A 17,868-nucleotide genomic window follows, 5' to 3' on the forward strand; every position below is an offset into this window, starting at 1 on the left:
AGCTGCCCACGCAGCTTCTACACGATTCCACGGTTCATCAAGAGTAGTGACTGGCGTATTGTGACGAGCCAGTTGCTCGGCCACCATTGACCAGACGTTTTCTATTGGTCAGAGTTCTGGAGAATGTGCTGGCCAGGGCAGAAGTCGAACATTTTCTGTATCTAGAAAGAACCGTACACGACCTGCAACGTCCGGTCGTGCATTACCCTGCTGAAACATAGGGTTTCACAGGGATCGAATGAAGGGTAGAGCCACGGGTCGTAACACTGTGCAAAGTGTCGTCAATGCGAACAAGACGTGACCGAGACGTTTAACCAATGGCATCCCATACCATCGCCCCGGGTGATACGCCAGTATGGTGATGACAGATAACGCTTCCAATGTGCGTTCACCGCGATGTCGCCAAACACGGATGCGACCATCATGATGCTGTAAACAGAACCTGGATTCATCCGAAACAATGACGTTTTGCCATTCGTGCACGCAGGTGAGTACACCGTCGCAGGCGGTCCTGTCTGTGATGCAGCGTCAAGGATAACCGCAGCTATGCTCTCCGAACTGATAGTCCATGCAGCGCAAACCTCGTCAAACTGTTCGTGCAGAATACACGCTTCAAATGTGCGTTCACCGCGATGTCGCCAAACACGGATGCGACCATCATGATGCTGTAAACAGAACCTGGATTCATCCCAAAAAATGCCGTTTTGCCATTCGTGCACCCAGGTTCGTCGTTGAGTACACCATCGCAGGCGCTCCTGTTTATGATGCAGCGTCAAGGGTAACAGCAGCCATGGTCTCCGAGGTGATAGTCCATGGTGCTGCAAACGTCGTCGAACGTTTCGTGCAGATGATGTTGTCTTGCAAACGTCCCCGTCTGTTGTCTCAGGGATCGAGACGTGGCTGCACGATCCGTTACAGCCATACGTATAAGATGCCTGCCATCTCGACTGCTAGTGATACGACGCCGTTGGGATCCAGCACGGCGTTCCGTATTACCCTCCTGAACCCACCGGTTCCATATTCTGCTAACAGTCATTGGATCTCGACCAACGCGAACAGCAATGTCGCGATTCGATAAGCCGAAGTCGCGATAGGCTACAATCCTTCCTTTATCAAAGTCGGAAACGTGATGGTACGCATTTCTCCTCCTTACACGAGGCATCACAACACCGTTTCACCAGGCAACGCCGGTCAACTGCTCTTTGTGTATGAGAAATCATGTCAGCACTTTGTAGGTGTCGCCACCGGCGCCAACCTTGTGTGAATGTTCTGAAAAGCTAATCATTTGCATATCACAGCATTTCCTTCCTGCCGGTTAAATTTCGCGTCTGTAGCACGTCATCTTCGTGGTGTAGTAATTTTAATGTCCAATTGTCTACGAGGGCTTCGTGAGAAATTTCGCCTGAAGCTATGCAGCCAACATTACATAACTCTCGTAGCGTTTCTTCCTCAAGACAATTCTCAGCCGAATTCTGCGGGGGCAATGAAGATGCTCCTGCATAGTTTTTAATTGGAAATGTTTGATTACCCACAATGCAGCCAGTAATTGTCTCCCTCTGAGTTTCACCTCTGCTCACATGAACCGCTGGCTATGAAGACAACATTTTGGCACAGACAACGAATTGTAGCCCAGGGTAGAGAATTGGTGGAAAGCACTGGCGGCTTCCTTCTCTAACGAGGGTAATGGAAAGTTGGTGCAACGCTACGACAAACGTGTAAGTCGTATCGGCGACTATGGATATAAGTAGCTGGAAGTTGTAGTTAACTGTTGCAAATAAAACAGTTTTAATTTTCACTGTGGTTTCCATTTCGCGACCTATCGTTCCTTACTTTCCGAATAGCCCACGTATTATTTTCTCTAATATCGCAATCGTGTGCTGAGTGAATCTAATCGGGTGTTCTCCTTTCTATTGTTTTACTGATGGTCGTAATAAAAGTTCGGTGTGATTACGTGGCTTCTTTCTATTTACGTTCTAGCAGTAGGTTTCACTAAGAAGCACATATGAACGTATCTCAGGGACGTGGAAGAAGATAAAACCAGACAGAATAAAGGTTAAGACAGTTTATTTTAACGGGCACTAAACGTCATTGATTTACTTCTTTGATACAAATTAATCACAGATAAGAAATGCGTTTCATTATCTGGCTTTATAATCTTGGGCCCAGCAAACTACAGCGCACTTTGGTTGTATTTTAAAACTGTGTTTTCGTAGCAAAAGTGATTTCAATGCTTGCTTTTTACGGCGACCAGAGGTGCTAGGCTGGTAGTTAATACTGGCCGATTTTTTGTATAATAGACTATAGCTGCGCTTCACTGCGAAGTGATTTAACAGCTATCTTACCTCAATAGAGTTTCAAAATGAATCATTCAAAGTTAATTGAACTGTTTTTTCACAAATCTGCTGCCGAATTGCACTTTAAATAAAATTGGAACTCTTTCTTTTCCTCATATTACGTCTTCGTAACATAGGTAGGATATTTTTCAGAAATTAACGTTTGTCGATCCTTTTGATCTCATATATTTTTACAGCTTAAGACACATATCGCTCACCCGAGCTACAACTGAACCAAAATGAACATACAATAAAGAAACAAAGTGATTGAACCAAAATGAGCTAACAGAATGGTCTGAACAAAGTAAGAGGGAGACACTATTGTCTCTATTACTTATAGATTAGGAGAAACAAACGAATTCTGATCTAAAGCACTATTACTTCTTTAGTCTCTTAGGATAACATTGTCGTTGTTGTGCTCTTCAGTCCAGAGACTGGTCTGATGCAGCTCCCCATGATTATCCTGTGCAAGCTTCTTCATCTCCCAGTGCCTAGTGCAACCTTCATCCTTCTCAATCTGTTTAGTGTATTCATCTCTTGGTCTCCCTCTACGATTTTTACCCTCTTCGCTGCCCTCCAATAGTAAATTGGTGACCCCTTGATGCCTCACAATATGTCCTACCATCCGATCCCTTCTTCTAGTTAAGTTGTACCACAAATTTCTCTTCTCCCCATTTCTGCTCAATATCTCATTAGTGATGTGATCTACCCATCTAACCTACAGCATTCTTCTGTAGCACCACATTTCGAAAGCCTCTATTCTCTTCTTGGCCAAGCTATTTATCGTCCACGCTTCACTTCCATACATGGTTACACTCTATACAAATAGTTTCAGAAACAACTTCCTGACACTTAAATCTATACTCGATGTTAACAAATTACTCTTCTTCAGAAACGCTTTTTTTGCCATTGCCAGTCTACATTTTATATCCTCTCTACTTCGACCACCATCTGTTATTTTGCTCCCCAAATAGCAAAACTCCTTTACTACTTTGAGCGTCTCATTTCCTAATCTAATTCCCTCAACATCACCCAATTTAATTCGACTACATTCCATTGCCCACGTTTTCCTTTTGTTGATGTTCATCTTATATCCTCCTTTCCAGACACTGTCCCAATGTAATCGGCGAATCTCAAAGTTTTTATTTCTCCTCCATATATTTTAATTCCTACTCCGAATTTTTCTTTTGTTTCCTTTACTGCTTGCTCATTATACAGATTTAATAACACCGGGGATAGGCTACAATCCTGTCTCACTCCCTTCCCGACCACTGCTTCCCTTTCATGCCCCTAACAATGCATTCTTTCTTTATAGCTAATACTTAAGTATTTCAGTTAAACTAATTAAAGGTTATTTTTTATTAATATGATGGCTTAAGGCTGTCAAAGCGTGCGGAAAAATGGACCTAGTCTTATACCGACGCACCATGAAGGGGATATCCGAATGGGGAAAAAATTGGTAGATGTGATGTACAGACAAACCAATGACTACAATTTGAGAAAAACTGGAATATTTCATCGAGAGAAAGAGCTTCACAAACCGAGCAGGTTAATAACGCGTTGATACATCTCTGGCCATATACCAGCAAATATTCGGCTTTGAATTTCCTCCCGAGGGATACCGTTCAAAATTCTGTCTAATTGGCGTGTCAGATCACCAAAACCCCGAGATGGTTGTAAGGCCCTGCTCATAATGCTTCAATCGTTCTCAAATGCAGACAGATCTAGTAACCTTGACGGCCAAAGTATGGCTTAACAAGCACGAAGACAAGCATTGGAAACTAACTCCGTGAGCGGGCGGGCGTTATCTTGCGGAAATGTAAGCCCAGGATTTGCTATGGAGGTCAACAAAACGCGGCATAGGATGCCGTCGACGTATCACTGTGCTGTAATGGGTTCCGCTATGAAAAGGGATGTCACCCCACACCACCACTCCTGGTTGCAGGGCCTTATGGCGGGCGACAGTCAGGTTGATACCCCACCACTGACCGCCGTGTCTCCAGACACGTCTTCTCTGGTCATCGGTGCTCAGTCCGAAGAGAAACTCTCATCACTGAAGACAATTCTACTCTTGCGAATGAAATTACGGGCCGGACGCGAGGTGAGAGAGTCTCTACTGCTTGTCTTGATGCTTGGCAAACTGTTCCTCGGTCAGCAAGGTCACCGGATCTCTCCCCAATTTAGAACGTATAGAGCATTACGGGCAGGGCCCTTCAACCAGCTCCGGATTTTGACAGTTTAATGCGCCATTTGAACAGAATTTGGCACGACATTGCTCAAGAAGAGATCCAACAACTCTATGAATCAATGCCAACCCGAATAACCACTTGCATAAGAGCTAGAGACGGACAAACGCGTTACTGATTTGCTCAGTTTCTGAGTCTCTTTCTCTTGAATAAATCGTCAAATTTTCCTGAAACGGTAATCGCTTGGTCTTCTGCACATAAACATCACATCCACCGATTTTCGCCCCATTAGTACAATTCCTTCGTGGCGCACTTTTTTTTTCTGAGACTGTATTATTCACATCGTCCCTGCGTGAGGTATTCCTTGGTTATAGCGAAACGATCACATTCTTCGAATACCAGTTCTTCAAATCTATTTAACATTGAAAAAGAAGGGCAAATCGGTAGAAGCTGATATCGAGGAAGATCCGTTATCGATGTGGAGAAATGTAGGAACACGCGAAGCCATACTTACCTTACAATTTGTCTTAGAAGAGAGCCTGAAGAAAGACAAACCTGCGTTTGCAGATGTTGTCAACTAGGAGAAACATTTCGCTAATGTTGACTATAATACTCTATTCGAAATTGTGAAGGTAGCAGAGGCAAAATACAGAGAGTGAAAAGTTGTATACAACCTGCACAGGAAGCAGTCTGCAATTATAAGTACTGAAGGACGTGAAACGGAGGCAATAGTTGAGAAGGCATTGAGACATTGTTCTAGCCTCAACCACTGGTTATTCATTCCATACATTCAGCAGTTAGTAAAACGAACGAAGGAGAAATTTGCAGAGGCAATTACAGGTCAGCCTGGCTTCAGCGGCCAGAGACTGTAATCATCTGCATGTGAGTTGCGTTTGCGTGATTATGTTTATTGTCTGTTTCCGATGAATTTTCTTTTCATAATTTTATTCGTGTTAATTATTTTAGCGTTTATGTATGACGTCCCCATGCTGATAAGGCTACAAAGCTATTTTTCTCTAATTTCAGTATGTTAGGTATGATTTCAGAACATTCACTTTCATTAAAACTAGAGTAATGTAACTATTGTTTTCGTAAAGCAGACTAATGAGTAAAAATTAATATTTCCAAGCACAGCAATTCTCATAATACGCAACAGACATTCCGAAAGGATATTCTTTAATTTCCGAAGAATTTAATTCAAAAATTAATATCGCAATGGCTTCTTCCTTTGTGTCGCGCAGCTCTCGTTCAAATGGTTCAAATGGCTCTGAGCACTATGCGACTTAAATTCTGAGATCATCAGTCGCCTAAAACTTAGAACTAATTAAACCTAACTAACCTAAGGACATCACACACATCCATGCCTGAGGCAGGATTCGAACCTGCGACCGTAGCGGTCGCTCGGCTCCAAACTGTAGCGCCTAGAACTGCACGGCCACTCCGGCCGGCGCAGCTTTCGTTCCACGCTCTAAATCGCAAACGTTGTCCCTTGCCGTAGTTACATGCTACCTTCCTTGGTATCTCTTTTCCACGGACCGAATGTCTTAGTGAAAACTTTCACCATGTTCGTACCACACTCTTTCCCAATCTGTCTAAATAAATCAATATCTGAACGCAAGTAGTGCATTTTAATTGACATTCTGCATTCCAGGTCATTCTAGCTCTGAATTAAAGCATCTGCAAGTTCTAGGTAATCCTCACTCTTTTCCTTTCCTAGAAACCCATGCACCAACATTCTGAATAACTCCCACTCATTACGTTCTTCTGGAATCATTGCTTTTTCCGTATCTTTTGAGTAATAATAACACGAGCCGACTTCAGTCTTGGTAAAAATTTAACTTGTCACTTTAGCATCGGCTATCTGTGAGAATTTTGTCTTACAAAGTGAGCTGCAGTGGAATCAGTCCCAATTTAATATGAACAATGGGTATGTCCACAATACAAAAACAGTAATTGTAATTCTGGTTTGTAGGCTCCCTCCAAATTCGAAGGACTGTAAAAGGCATACTCTTCGTTGTCCCTCTAAATCACCCTTCCAATGTAGACCTACAGCTTCCACATGAGACATGAGCAGCCCAAGGAAGATCCAGATCTCCAACCGACACTCCAGAGTATGCTTTGTATCAGTCACAACACTTTGTGCCTAATACGATGTTATGTCTAACTTGTATGGGCTCAGAATAATAGCCAAAAACATAACAGAAAGAGTCAGCTCATCATTTAGACCTTTTCCTGGTTACCATTCCTCTAAATCACTCTAATGGAAAACAACCAATTTTGAATAATCTAGGAAACAGTGTAATAACTTTGCACTTGAGTATTATCTAGTAATTACCTGCGCTACTAATAAATAAAATACAGATAAAACTAATGAAAAACGTGACACTGGGTGCTACCTGGTAATTATTTATCGAAGCGAATGACTGAACCTTTTTTTAAAAAAATTCTAGGTGCCTAGTACTTTAGAAACAGTATTTATTTTCCAAAACTGTGGTCATTTTTGTATTCTATAGGTTATTTTATTCAGAAAGTGATGTTAAATTTACGTAAATAGTTTACTGTTACGTGGCGTAATTCGAGTCTTGTAAGCGATTTTTTAAGTCATTGCCATGAAGCTGTTGATGAAGTGAAATGTGAACAGGATAAAAGGCATTGGAATTATTGGTCACAGGACACTTCTTTCGCTGCTCCCACTAGCACAGTCAAGCTTGAAAGCCTCCTACATCAATTCTGAGCTAAACTAAGCACACTACTCACATAACTTCTATGAAAATGCTGAGAAAATATGCAAATTTTTATGCAAAATTTTGACCCAAGAACAAATATTAACGCGATCTCACATCGATCTCATTGATATATTAAAAGTAAAGAGAGCTTTCAAGTGACAATGATTAATATAAGCGGGGCTTGAAATATGTTTTAAACGTATGCAGGATTATACTCACTTAATTTACTGGCAAAACCTAAGAGAGCCCTTGTGCCCTCCGTTATGGAAAGAACACGAACTATGAGAAAGTAAGGCCTTACTTTGTAAACCTTTCACATGTTCATAAAAGAAACCATAACACAGGAGGCATTCCAAACATATTCAGGATCAGCATGAAGTATCGAGGATCTCAGCAACACTAAATTACCTTGTACTGGCTGTATGATACACGCACAGAATTGTGAAATGTTGCTGTTGATGTCAACTCGTTCGAATAAAGATTCTACTGAAGACAATATACAGCTAATAGATTGTGCGTAATCAACTGTAGATTTAAACAAGTATGTAAAAGCACATGAGAACAACCCCTAAAAGCATTATAAATTTCATAAATAACTGTGGAATGCAAGGATATCCGGAGAATGTGGGAATTATTTCGTACTGTTACTCAAAATCCTAGAAGAAATTGCAATATCAAGATTACGGTCAACCTGCAACGGACTATGTCGAGCACGAATCCACCGACGATGAAAATCTGTACATCAGAAAATCCCATACAATCAGTAATTGCCGTAATAATGCTAAATAAGTGTGATGTTAACGAGCGCCATAGCCTACACTCATGGATGAGTGAACAAAATAGCGATATTGATTCTTGAAGATGAAACGAAGCCTCTGTCTGTGAACAACGGATCTTATCCTTGGATACAAAGCATCGTAGATCTGTGGAACATAAAACTCAGCAGTGAAATATTACGCCACGGCTGGCTGCTTGCGATGGTCTCACAGAAATTCCAGTGTGCTGCAGCAGGGAAATGACCATCTAAATGGAACACAGTTCATGTTATACGTACAGGCAGTATACTTGCTGTGCGCGTAGTCCCAATGATTCTAGGAACTAGACGGCCCAGAGTAACATGCAGAAACAGAAAAGGCAGAACATGAACTCCCTTGTCCCTGCAGTCAACCTGGGCACGTTCCTGCGAACTCTCGAGCGTAGAGATCTGACTCGTCAGTCAGTTACGCCTCCAAAGCGAAGGGCGTAGCCACAGGGCAGCCAAACACTACAACATACTTTAACAGATAACCTGAGGCTACAGTAACAACGCACCTCGCCACCAACATATACCCTGCGTAAAAGTGACTTGAAAGACGTTGTTTAAAACATGGCTTTGAAGCTGCCAGGTAGTAACTTGTGGATTCGCTGTTGAAAAGTTAATTGTGTTTCTTTCATCACTCACTGATCTTCGAATCCTACCCCGGGCATTGACGTGTGTGCTGTCTTTAGGTTAGTTAGGTTTAAGTAGTTCAAAGTCTATGGGACTGATGACCTCAGATGTTAAGTCCCACAGAGCTCAGAACCATTTTAAGAGAAATTGTGAAAACTAGGCACAATCTGGGTATCTACCAGCGCACAACCGTAGCGCTGCCCTAAAAGTTTGGCGACGTAAATGAAAAACATATTCATTATCTGGAACCTCGTATAGATTGTGAAAGTCTGAATACCTTCACGAACAGGTTGCATCATGCTACGACAGCAGAACACAGGCTTTATACGCACATTCCAGGACTGGTAACCCCCGGTGTCTGGTCAGGACGGAGGCCGAGGCAATTATGTGGCATTGTCAGCAGCAAGAAAACAGTATTAAATATCACTTATTTTATTCCTCAAAATGTATTTGACCGCCGTCTCTTCTCAGTGGCTGGTGGCTTTGTTACTGCAATGGGATCTGCATCAGCATCGAGTCCCGTTGATTCAGAAGATTCTTCCGATCAGCTGTTCTGCAACAGGTGAGGCTGTGGCTGTGGCGAATGTGTGTTTGACTCACACTCTATTCTGAGTGTACTCTTACCCTCTCTCGTTGTTACCCGTTTGGTCCCGTCAGATGGACTGAACGCCATCTATCTTACTGACTGACTGAATACAAGCTAGTAGGACAGAGTACTTGTGGCATGGAGGAGCAGCTTTTCTGCAGGACATAATTTGTAAAGAGAGACACAGTCTAGGTCATCAGTTTGTTACAGAATCATAAATGCTTCGTCTGCAGGACTACAAACGTCGTATGAAAAAACGCAATACACGGGCACAAAATCTGTAGTCTTGTACCGCAAGGAAGCAAGGGAGAGGATGTTGATAGGGGTGGCTAGTAGCCTCTTTCTAGGACACAGATGCACACATGGATTAATACGGCTCTTTATTTACTTGTACTGGAGACAATTACATCACCTGAAAAGAGTCCACGTTCTCTGGTACAAGCTGATCAGTAAATAGTCCTCTTTCAGACTGATGTAATGGTAACCTTGCTATTACAAACTTAAGTCTCACTGCTGGCAAAGTACAATTCTGGTTTACGCATAGTAATCCTGGTGTAGTCACTAATCTGGTCGCTATGTACTGTCGAGTAAACTGACAGATGAGAAACTGGATGAGAGAGTGTGTGAGCCCCTAAGGTCAGCGGCGACGGCCTAAATACTTGCTGCCGAGAGGGCGTTGGCGGCCTGTTGCTTGTCGGTGTGTCTCTGGCATCTCTCGTGATAGGCGCGCTTGATCCAGAGCCTACTAATCGATCTTCGCTTCATCTTTGCCGACCGGTGCGCTGGCAATAGCTTACGCCAGCACAAAATCCACAGACAGACACCCACTGCTAACAAAGTATGGAAAGTTAACACAAGCAGATAGTTTCAAATACCTGGGAGAGATTATACGGAAAACAGGACTGAAATCGACATCCAATGAAGAAAGGATCACAAAACTACAAAAAGCACACAAACTTACAACAAAAGAAGTATTTCCATCAATGCCAAATTAAGACATTATAGTATAGTAATCTTACCAGAGGCATTGTACAAGTATGCCTCAGAAACAACAATAATCAAGGAAAGAGCAAAAATTAAGGAGATTAAAAAACAAGAGAGAAAAATACTGAGAAAGATCTACAGACCAGTTCAGAAACAGGGAATCTGGTTAAAGAGACCGGTAAAGGAACTGCATGAACAGACAGAGACGATTACAATCAACACCAGGAAAATAATAGCAAATACGGACACATGCATAGGATGAATGAAAATAGGTTAACCAAGAAAATTTCTAACATAACGACAATTAACACAATGGAAACCAACCGGGTAAAAGAAACTATGGAAGAGCTCAAGAAACTGAACATCTCCACAGAACGCATGGTAGACGGGAAAAAATACGAAGTAAAAATCTGAAAACAAAAATTTCAGCAAACGTCCAAAGAGAAGAAAACAAGAAAGAAAGGGACAGAAGAGAGAAAGAAGAGAGAAAGAAGAAACACAGTGACTATATGAGAGGTTTTTGGGAAGAAAAGGGAAAGAGACCGAAAAAAATGCCATGAAAATTAACTGTATTTTAGCACTCTCTTTAACGTGGAACTAACGTTAATAATAATATTATAAATGCTTCGTCTAACCCCTGCTATGCGCTATTGTGCCCTACCTAGCGCTTCTTACATGATGTTATGAGAGTACTGAAGGCTGGTGGTTTGCACTTGTCTTACACTTTTCTACGGAGCTCACTCATACTCATGCACAGATGTGTCGATGTTGTACTCTTGGTGACCATCTAATCGGGTCGAAATGTTTACTCCTCGTGGCTGGCTGTTGTTAATACTTCCATGTGCTTGAACAGTGCCGGACTGTAGGGACTTACAAAAAAATCTCTCTCTTCCATTGCCTAATTGTCTTGCGGTATAGCAACACGAAACTTACGTGAGACTTGCTCTCCTGATGAATGAACGGTCGTTTGCATCACTCTTAACACATTGTAACGTCACGCACTAAACGTATTATGTCGCTGAAATACTCTTCGAATGATCTTTCCAATGCTACAGATACTGGGTACAGTTCCATTTAAATAAATTCATTATCACAATTTGGCATCTATAAACACTGAAAATTACTTGTGTGCATCAGAAACCCACCAATTTATTCAGCTAAAACCGCACCTTTATGTACGAAATGAGTAAAATAAAACTGGTTGAGAAAAATTTCATGTCCCTTCAGATAGGCAACCCTACTCACGTCATCCTTACTTGGGGTGGACAATGTAAGCTTTGTTGCCTGTCTGGAGGTGCATGAATTTTTTCTAGGCCTGTTTCATTTTACCCACCTTGCATTTACTCATTCTGAACATGCAGTACTAAGCTGAACTCCACTAACAAAATTTCAGAAGTTGTTCAGGGATATTTTGTATTCTGGTGTGATGGTTGCACGTCACTGGTATCTCATTACAGTGTAATACGTAATAGAAATTTATTCGGATTGTTACGACAGTTAACTTTGTTACTGTGAAACTATCTTCATAAAAGTAAACAAGCCTCTAATTTGCAATCACCAACACGAACAACACAAAACACAAAGTAATGCAACAATCGTCAGATGCCAAAGGACTGTGCTGTGAACAAAAGGTCTTCCTCTCAGACTGTTAGAGTCGTTTATTAAAAGGTTACGATCAGTTTCGCATTCTTAAAATTCATCATCAAATGATCTGTACATTGGAGGAACAACATTTTCGTCTCTGGAATAACCAATTTTTAAAACTAAGTGAAAACAGTTATAGGCAAGTCCCACTGTTCCTCTTCAAAGCAATAGAACTAAGTGACTCGTTGTGAAGTGGTCGTCCAAGTAAAAATGACTCTCCCCGACAAGCAAGCTCAGTAACTGTAACAAGGTAAGAAACCGAGAAACCGTAGGTGCCATAAACATATCAATAAACAAAGGCAAATGAACGCTGCCTACTTTTTATTTGGTTGTTTTCACAGCACCGACATTTTCCGGTTTACACGTTCACTGAGGTATACCCTATTTTATAGGTTGCTATTCGAGTCCAGTCATTTCTACTTTGATCATCGCTTTAAAGCGAGTCACTTATTTTTATTGCTTTGACGATGAACGGTGGGTCTTGGTTATAACTGTCTTTGCTGTATAGTACAATGATATAAAAGGTAATGTAAGTATATTACTCTTAGCGGCCTTGTGTGATTATAATAACTTATTGTTGAAAACATGTTATTCCGAAGAGTAAATATGTTTATTCTTCCAATGTGCAGATCACATGATGCATTATAAGAATGCGAAACCCGTAGTCACCTTTCAATAAAGGACTTCGTACAGCCTGAGCGGAAGACGGTTTACTCATCAAGCAGAATTTCGGCTTATTTTAAAGCTACTGTGAGATGGTTTACGTTGCTGCGGAAACAACTCAGCTTAATTTTGCATTAATATTTGGTGAAAACATACACGAGGTGCCTGTCGGCCAACTTTTCGTCTGTAAATTCACCCTTACTGCTATGTGTCACTGTTAACGTACAATTAATACTTGGGTAAAATAAAATCCGAGACAGAACCAACATTGCTGAGTTCAAGACTGAGTGTGAAGAATTAAGTGGGCAAGGGAACAAGTTTCTTTCAGATGTTACACACAGCGTGTACTGTCGGCATTTGCAGTGTTGTGCATATTTCCAGTGCAGTGCAGGTACAATAAGAAATCAAACGAAATGCAATTATTGTGTAAGGAGCCACTGGAGATCACAGGTTCATTGTACGAAAATACTGATAAAATATCTCTGAACAACTTCGTAACTTTTTCGGTGTAGTTTGGGTTCACCCTCTGTTTGGAGTAGGGTGCCTTAGCTGCTGCTTCTGTAAGTAGGCTGTTTAGGTTTTCTTATTGGTAACGCAACGTAGCGCTCTGTATGAAAATCACTGGCTGTGCTGTGTGCAGTCTGTGGCTAGTTTGCATTGTTGTCTGCCATTGTAGTGTTGGGCAGTTGGCTGTTAACAGCGCGTAGCGTTACGCAGTTGGAGGTGAGCCGCCAGCAGTGATGGATGTGGGGAGAGAAATGGCGGAGTTTTGAAATTTGTAAGACTGGATGTCATGAACTGCTATATATATTATGACTTTTGATGATATTAAGGTAAATACGTTGTTTGTTCTCTATTAAAATCTTTCATTTGCTAACTGTGGTTATCAGTAGTTAGTGCCTTCCGTAGTTTGAATCTTTTATTTAGCTGGCATTAGTGGCGCTCGCTGTATTGCAGTAGTTCGAGTGAGGTAAGTGATTTGTGAAACGTATAGGTTAATGTTAGTCAGGGTCATTCTTTTGTAGGGATTTTTGAAAGTCAGATTGCGTTGCGCTAAAAATATTGTGTGTCAGTTTAAGCACAGTAATTCATTAATTGTTCAAAGGGGACGTTTCACTTCCTGTGTACTGAATATAAAATTATGACTGTATTTAGTTGTAGTTGAGTGTGACATTGTGGCATTGTCAGCTTTTCGTAAATCTTGTAACGTTTGTACACCAACCTAACTGGAGGACAGAGGGTCTCAATCATATATTTGATTTTAACAAGTTAGCTCTTTCTTTCTTTATCTCGGGTAAGGACGGGAAGCATAACAGATCGAGTACGTGAGGCTGGACTTCAGGTATAGAACATCGGATGGTAGGTGTGAGCTGTAGGTAAATCATGCACTCCTGATAGCCCTCCGACTACAGTGCCAGGCAAGTCGTTCTATATTACGTCGCAGAAGTGAGCTTTGATTGTCTCTTTCTCTTGCTGTAAACCTATGTATGTACAGCGCTGGAATTATTTATCTGTGCAGTTTTGCATATGGCAGGTATTATTCGATTTAGTATCAAATTACTTGACTGTATTAAGTTCATCCCCGAGGGGAATTTTGCGAAAGTGCACAGTCGATTTATGCCTTGGGGACATTTTGAGTGAATCGCAACTCTTATCCATAGAAAGTGAAGCTAGCAGACTTACAATGCGCCCTTGGCTAATCCGTGGCAATGATATGTTGTTTAACCAATCTTCAGTAAGTTCGGGGGTCACAATTTGTGTAGAACACAAGAGGGCGACGTGTGCAGCAATGCCCTGTTCGATGTTCTGCTATGTGTAACAAACAGCTCCTTAATTAATCCGAAAACTTTCTGTAAGTTACCTCTGCGATGTTTTTGAGCTCTTAAACTTAGTGATATGTGCATTTTATTGTTGCCGTACGTCACTTCCGTACATGGTCTTGAAACGATAGCATGTCGTACACTTCTTTGTAAGAATAATAACTTTCTCCGTAATACGTTCTATGGCGAAAAAATCATGCTGCGTTAGCGTGCTTGCCTCGTATGACTGTCGAAATAACAGAATCTAATACTCCCTTTTTTTACCAGGCAGCCATTTCTTTCCGTATTATATCACGCCGATGATTAATATGGCCTTGTCTTTCATTAGCTACCAGTCGACCTCAGGTATGCCCTCTGTAGTGCTACTGTGTTCCAGTTCTGAACTACTTTGCACTCTAATTTCAAATCTTAAAGTATACTGTAATTAAGAAGCCATAATCCTCTACACCGGTGGTTTGTTTGTGGTGAATTTGTAATGATGACACGATTTGCGAAATGATACGAAAAGGCTGTGGGCTAAAATTCTGTTACATATATACATCTACCTGTCCTAGTTTTACTCCGTCGTTAAAAGCAATGATTCTGTTTTTCAGTATTTGGCTTGACCAGACCGTTTTGGGTGACGTTCGTTTCCTTTATCCCATCCTACTTGCATGATGCACTGCTAGACCTGCGTGTAAATTGTTAGTCTCTTTCTCGTTCCTTATTCTAAGGATCAGAACCTGTTCTCACGACGCGTTTGGTGCTAGCGTTCTCACTGATTCTGTACAGCGCTCGTCAATCAAGTCTTCAACAGACGTCGTCTGCGATAATCCCTGTGCCTCTCCGACTTCATCTGTATCTTCAGTCATTTCCCAAATGTCTGGTGGGGCGCAGTTTTCTACGCACGTTTCCGCTACCTTGTGCGCATACTGTGTATCGGTTTGAGGCGTTTCCTTGTCGGTGCATACACGTGGAGGTGATCGTGATGCTGATTATGAATCGCTGTGGGTATTTCCCGCCTCAACGGTAATGGCTCTGCCTGTGCTCTTTTATTTGTTGCGTAGATTGTCTGGTCGACGTTGAGTTGTATTAACCTTCTGCACATGGGATGCAGTTCAAGTGGCCTTGTATTGTGCCCGGAGGTGCCCTAGTTCACAGGAAAGTCCGCAAGCGCCTGTCGTATGCAATAAGAAGCTTTTGATCGTCATCATCAACACAGGACTGGATGTGTCTGCGGAGGTCAACACGCACCACTCTCATTGCTTTGTCCACTTTCAAAAATCTGTTCTCCAGTCATTCCTCGTTAGCAACCGATATAGTTCTTACCATAGCATGTCGTTAATAACTTCAGATCTCAGATAGTACCATAAATTCGAATGGCACGTAAGCGAAGACCAATATGGCAATTAAAACCTTATAATTGCCGCCACAATCTTTTGAAGTATATCGCTCCGCTGAATTCCGAAACTACACGTTCACCTGTGTGCTCTGTTGTTGCCTTAATATATATATATATCTTTTGCCAAAAAAATCTGGTTGTATGCCTATTGTCTTAGTCGAATGTCGACTTCTGCAGTTTTGGGATGTGATTCACCAAACGGGAAACAAAAACAAAGACGCAACGCTGTACTATAACAGAAACTTTCGTTGTAGTGTCTCTTGTGCATTTAACCAAGGACATAGAAACGACGGAGAGGTTTCGTCCCGCCGCAGCCGTCAGTGGTTCACAACATCGCAACAGACCACAGCAGTCTACCCACCTCACAGCAGCCCCACACCGAACCCCGGGTTGTTTTGCGGTTCGACCCCCAGTGGACCTCCCCCGCGGGAACGTCACATACCAGACGATCGTAACCCCAAATGTTTGCGTGGTAGAGTAATTACGATGTACGCGTACGTGGAGACAGTGTTTGCGCAGCGATCGCTGGCATAGTGTAACTAAGGCAGAAAGAAGGGAACCAGCCCGCATTCGTCGAGGCAAGTGGAAAACCGCCTTAAAAACCATCCACAGGCTGGCTGGCACACCGGACCTCGATACTAATCCGCCGGTTAGGCGAGCGGTCTAAGACGTGGCAGTCATGGACTGTGCCTCTGGTCCTGGCGGAAGTTCGAGTCCTCCATCGGGCATGGGTGTTTGTGTTTGTCCTTAGGATAATTTAGGTTAAGTTGTGTGTAAGATTAGGGACTGATGACCTTAGCAGCTAAGTCCCATAAGATTTCACACACACACTAATCCGCAGGGCGGATTCGTGCCAGAGACCGGCATGCCTTCACGCTCGGGAAGCAGCGCGCTAGACCGCGCGGCTAGCCGGGCATGCCTCGTTGCAGTACGTCCGGAATAGCTTCTCTTCTGCTCTGCTGTAACTGGTACACTCTGCTTCCAAGTAGCACCTACCTGCGGCCGCAGCACACAGAAGGCGCGTGCACACTCGACCGCTGCCCAAACACGACTGTGTGTTGAAATTAGCCTTTCGGTTAATGAAAGCTTATTTTTAGTGATTGCAGTAAATGCTTCTTACCTCGGCCCATACACTGAGGTGACAAAAGTCATCGGTTACATCCTGACTTCGTATCAGACCACCTTTTGCCCGGCGCAATTCAGCAGCTCGACGTAGCATGGACTCAACAAGACGTTGGAAGTCCCCTGCAAAAATATTGAGCCATGCTGCCTCTATAGCCGTTCACAACTGCGGAAGTGTTGGTAGTGCAGGATTTTGTGCACGAACCGACCTCTCGATTATGCCCCCTAAATGTTCGAAGGGATTCATGTCTGGCGATCTAGGCAGCCAAACCATTCCTCCGAACTGTCCAAAACGTCCTTGCTAGTTATGCAACCAGTTGACCGTTTCCAGTTGTGAGTCATTGATATTGTAGATATAGGGCACTAAACTTTTTCGTTTTGTAAAGAGCACAGTTTAAAGCAGGCTACCATTCTTTGCACGGGTTCGAAATACAATGACAGAAAAAAATCGCAACACTAAGAAGCAGCTGAGCGACATAAACGAAAGATTGTAGGCGTGTTTCTACATCTGAAAGATGACGTCTATTCAGACTTCTCACAACTCGCATAAGGGTGGCGGCAGTTGTGCCAGTGTTGGTATGCAAATTTGGGTTTGCTTTCAGTACACGCTGTAAAGGTCGTAAGCGTTAGCTATCTTTGAGTTTGGACATGGTGAGTTAATGTTAGTCAAAAATATCTTTAAGGCGAAAAAGGAGCCATTATCAATACCTCCATGAGTTTTAACGAAGTCGTGTAACAGGGCTACGAGGAGGTGGTGCTCCTTCGGCGATACCGAAGAAAGACTTGGCAGGATTGTTGCCACCTCAAAACTGACTCTGAGCACTATGGGAATTAACATGTGAGGTCATCACTCCCCTAGAACTTAGAACTACTTAAACCTAACTAACCTAAGGATATCACACACATCCATGCCCGAGGCAGGATACGAACCTGCGACCGTAGCGGTCGCGCGGTTCCAGGAATGCAGCCACTGTTCACGAATGCTGGCAATGGT

The sequence above is a fragment of the Schistocerca gregaria genome, chromosome 2, assembly GCF_023897955.1.
Source record: "Schistocerca gregaria isolate iqSchGreg1 chromosome 2, iqSchGreg1.2, whole genome shotgun sequence".
NCBI lineage: Eukaryota > Metazoa > Arthropoda > Insecta > Orthoptera > Acrididae > Schistocerca > Schistocerca gregaria.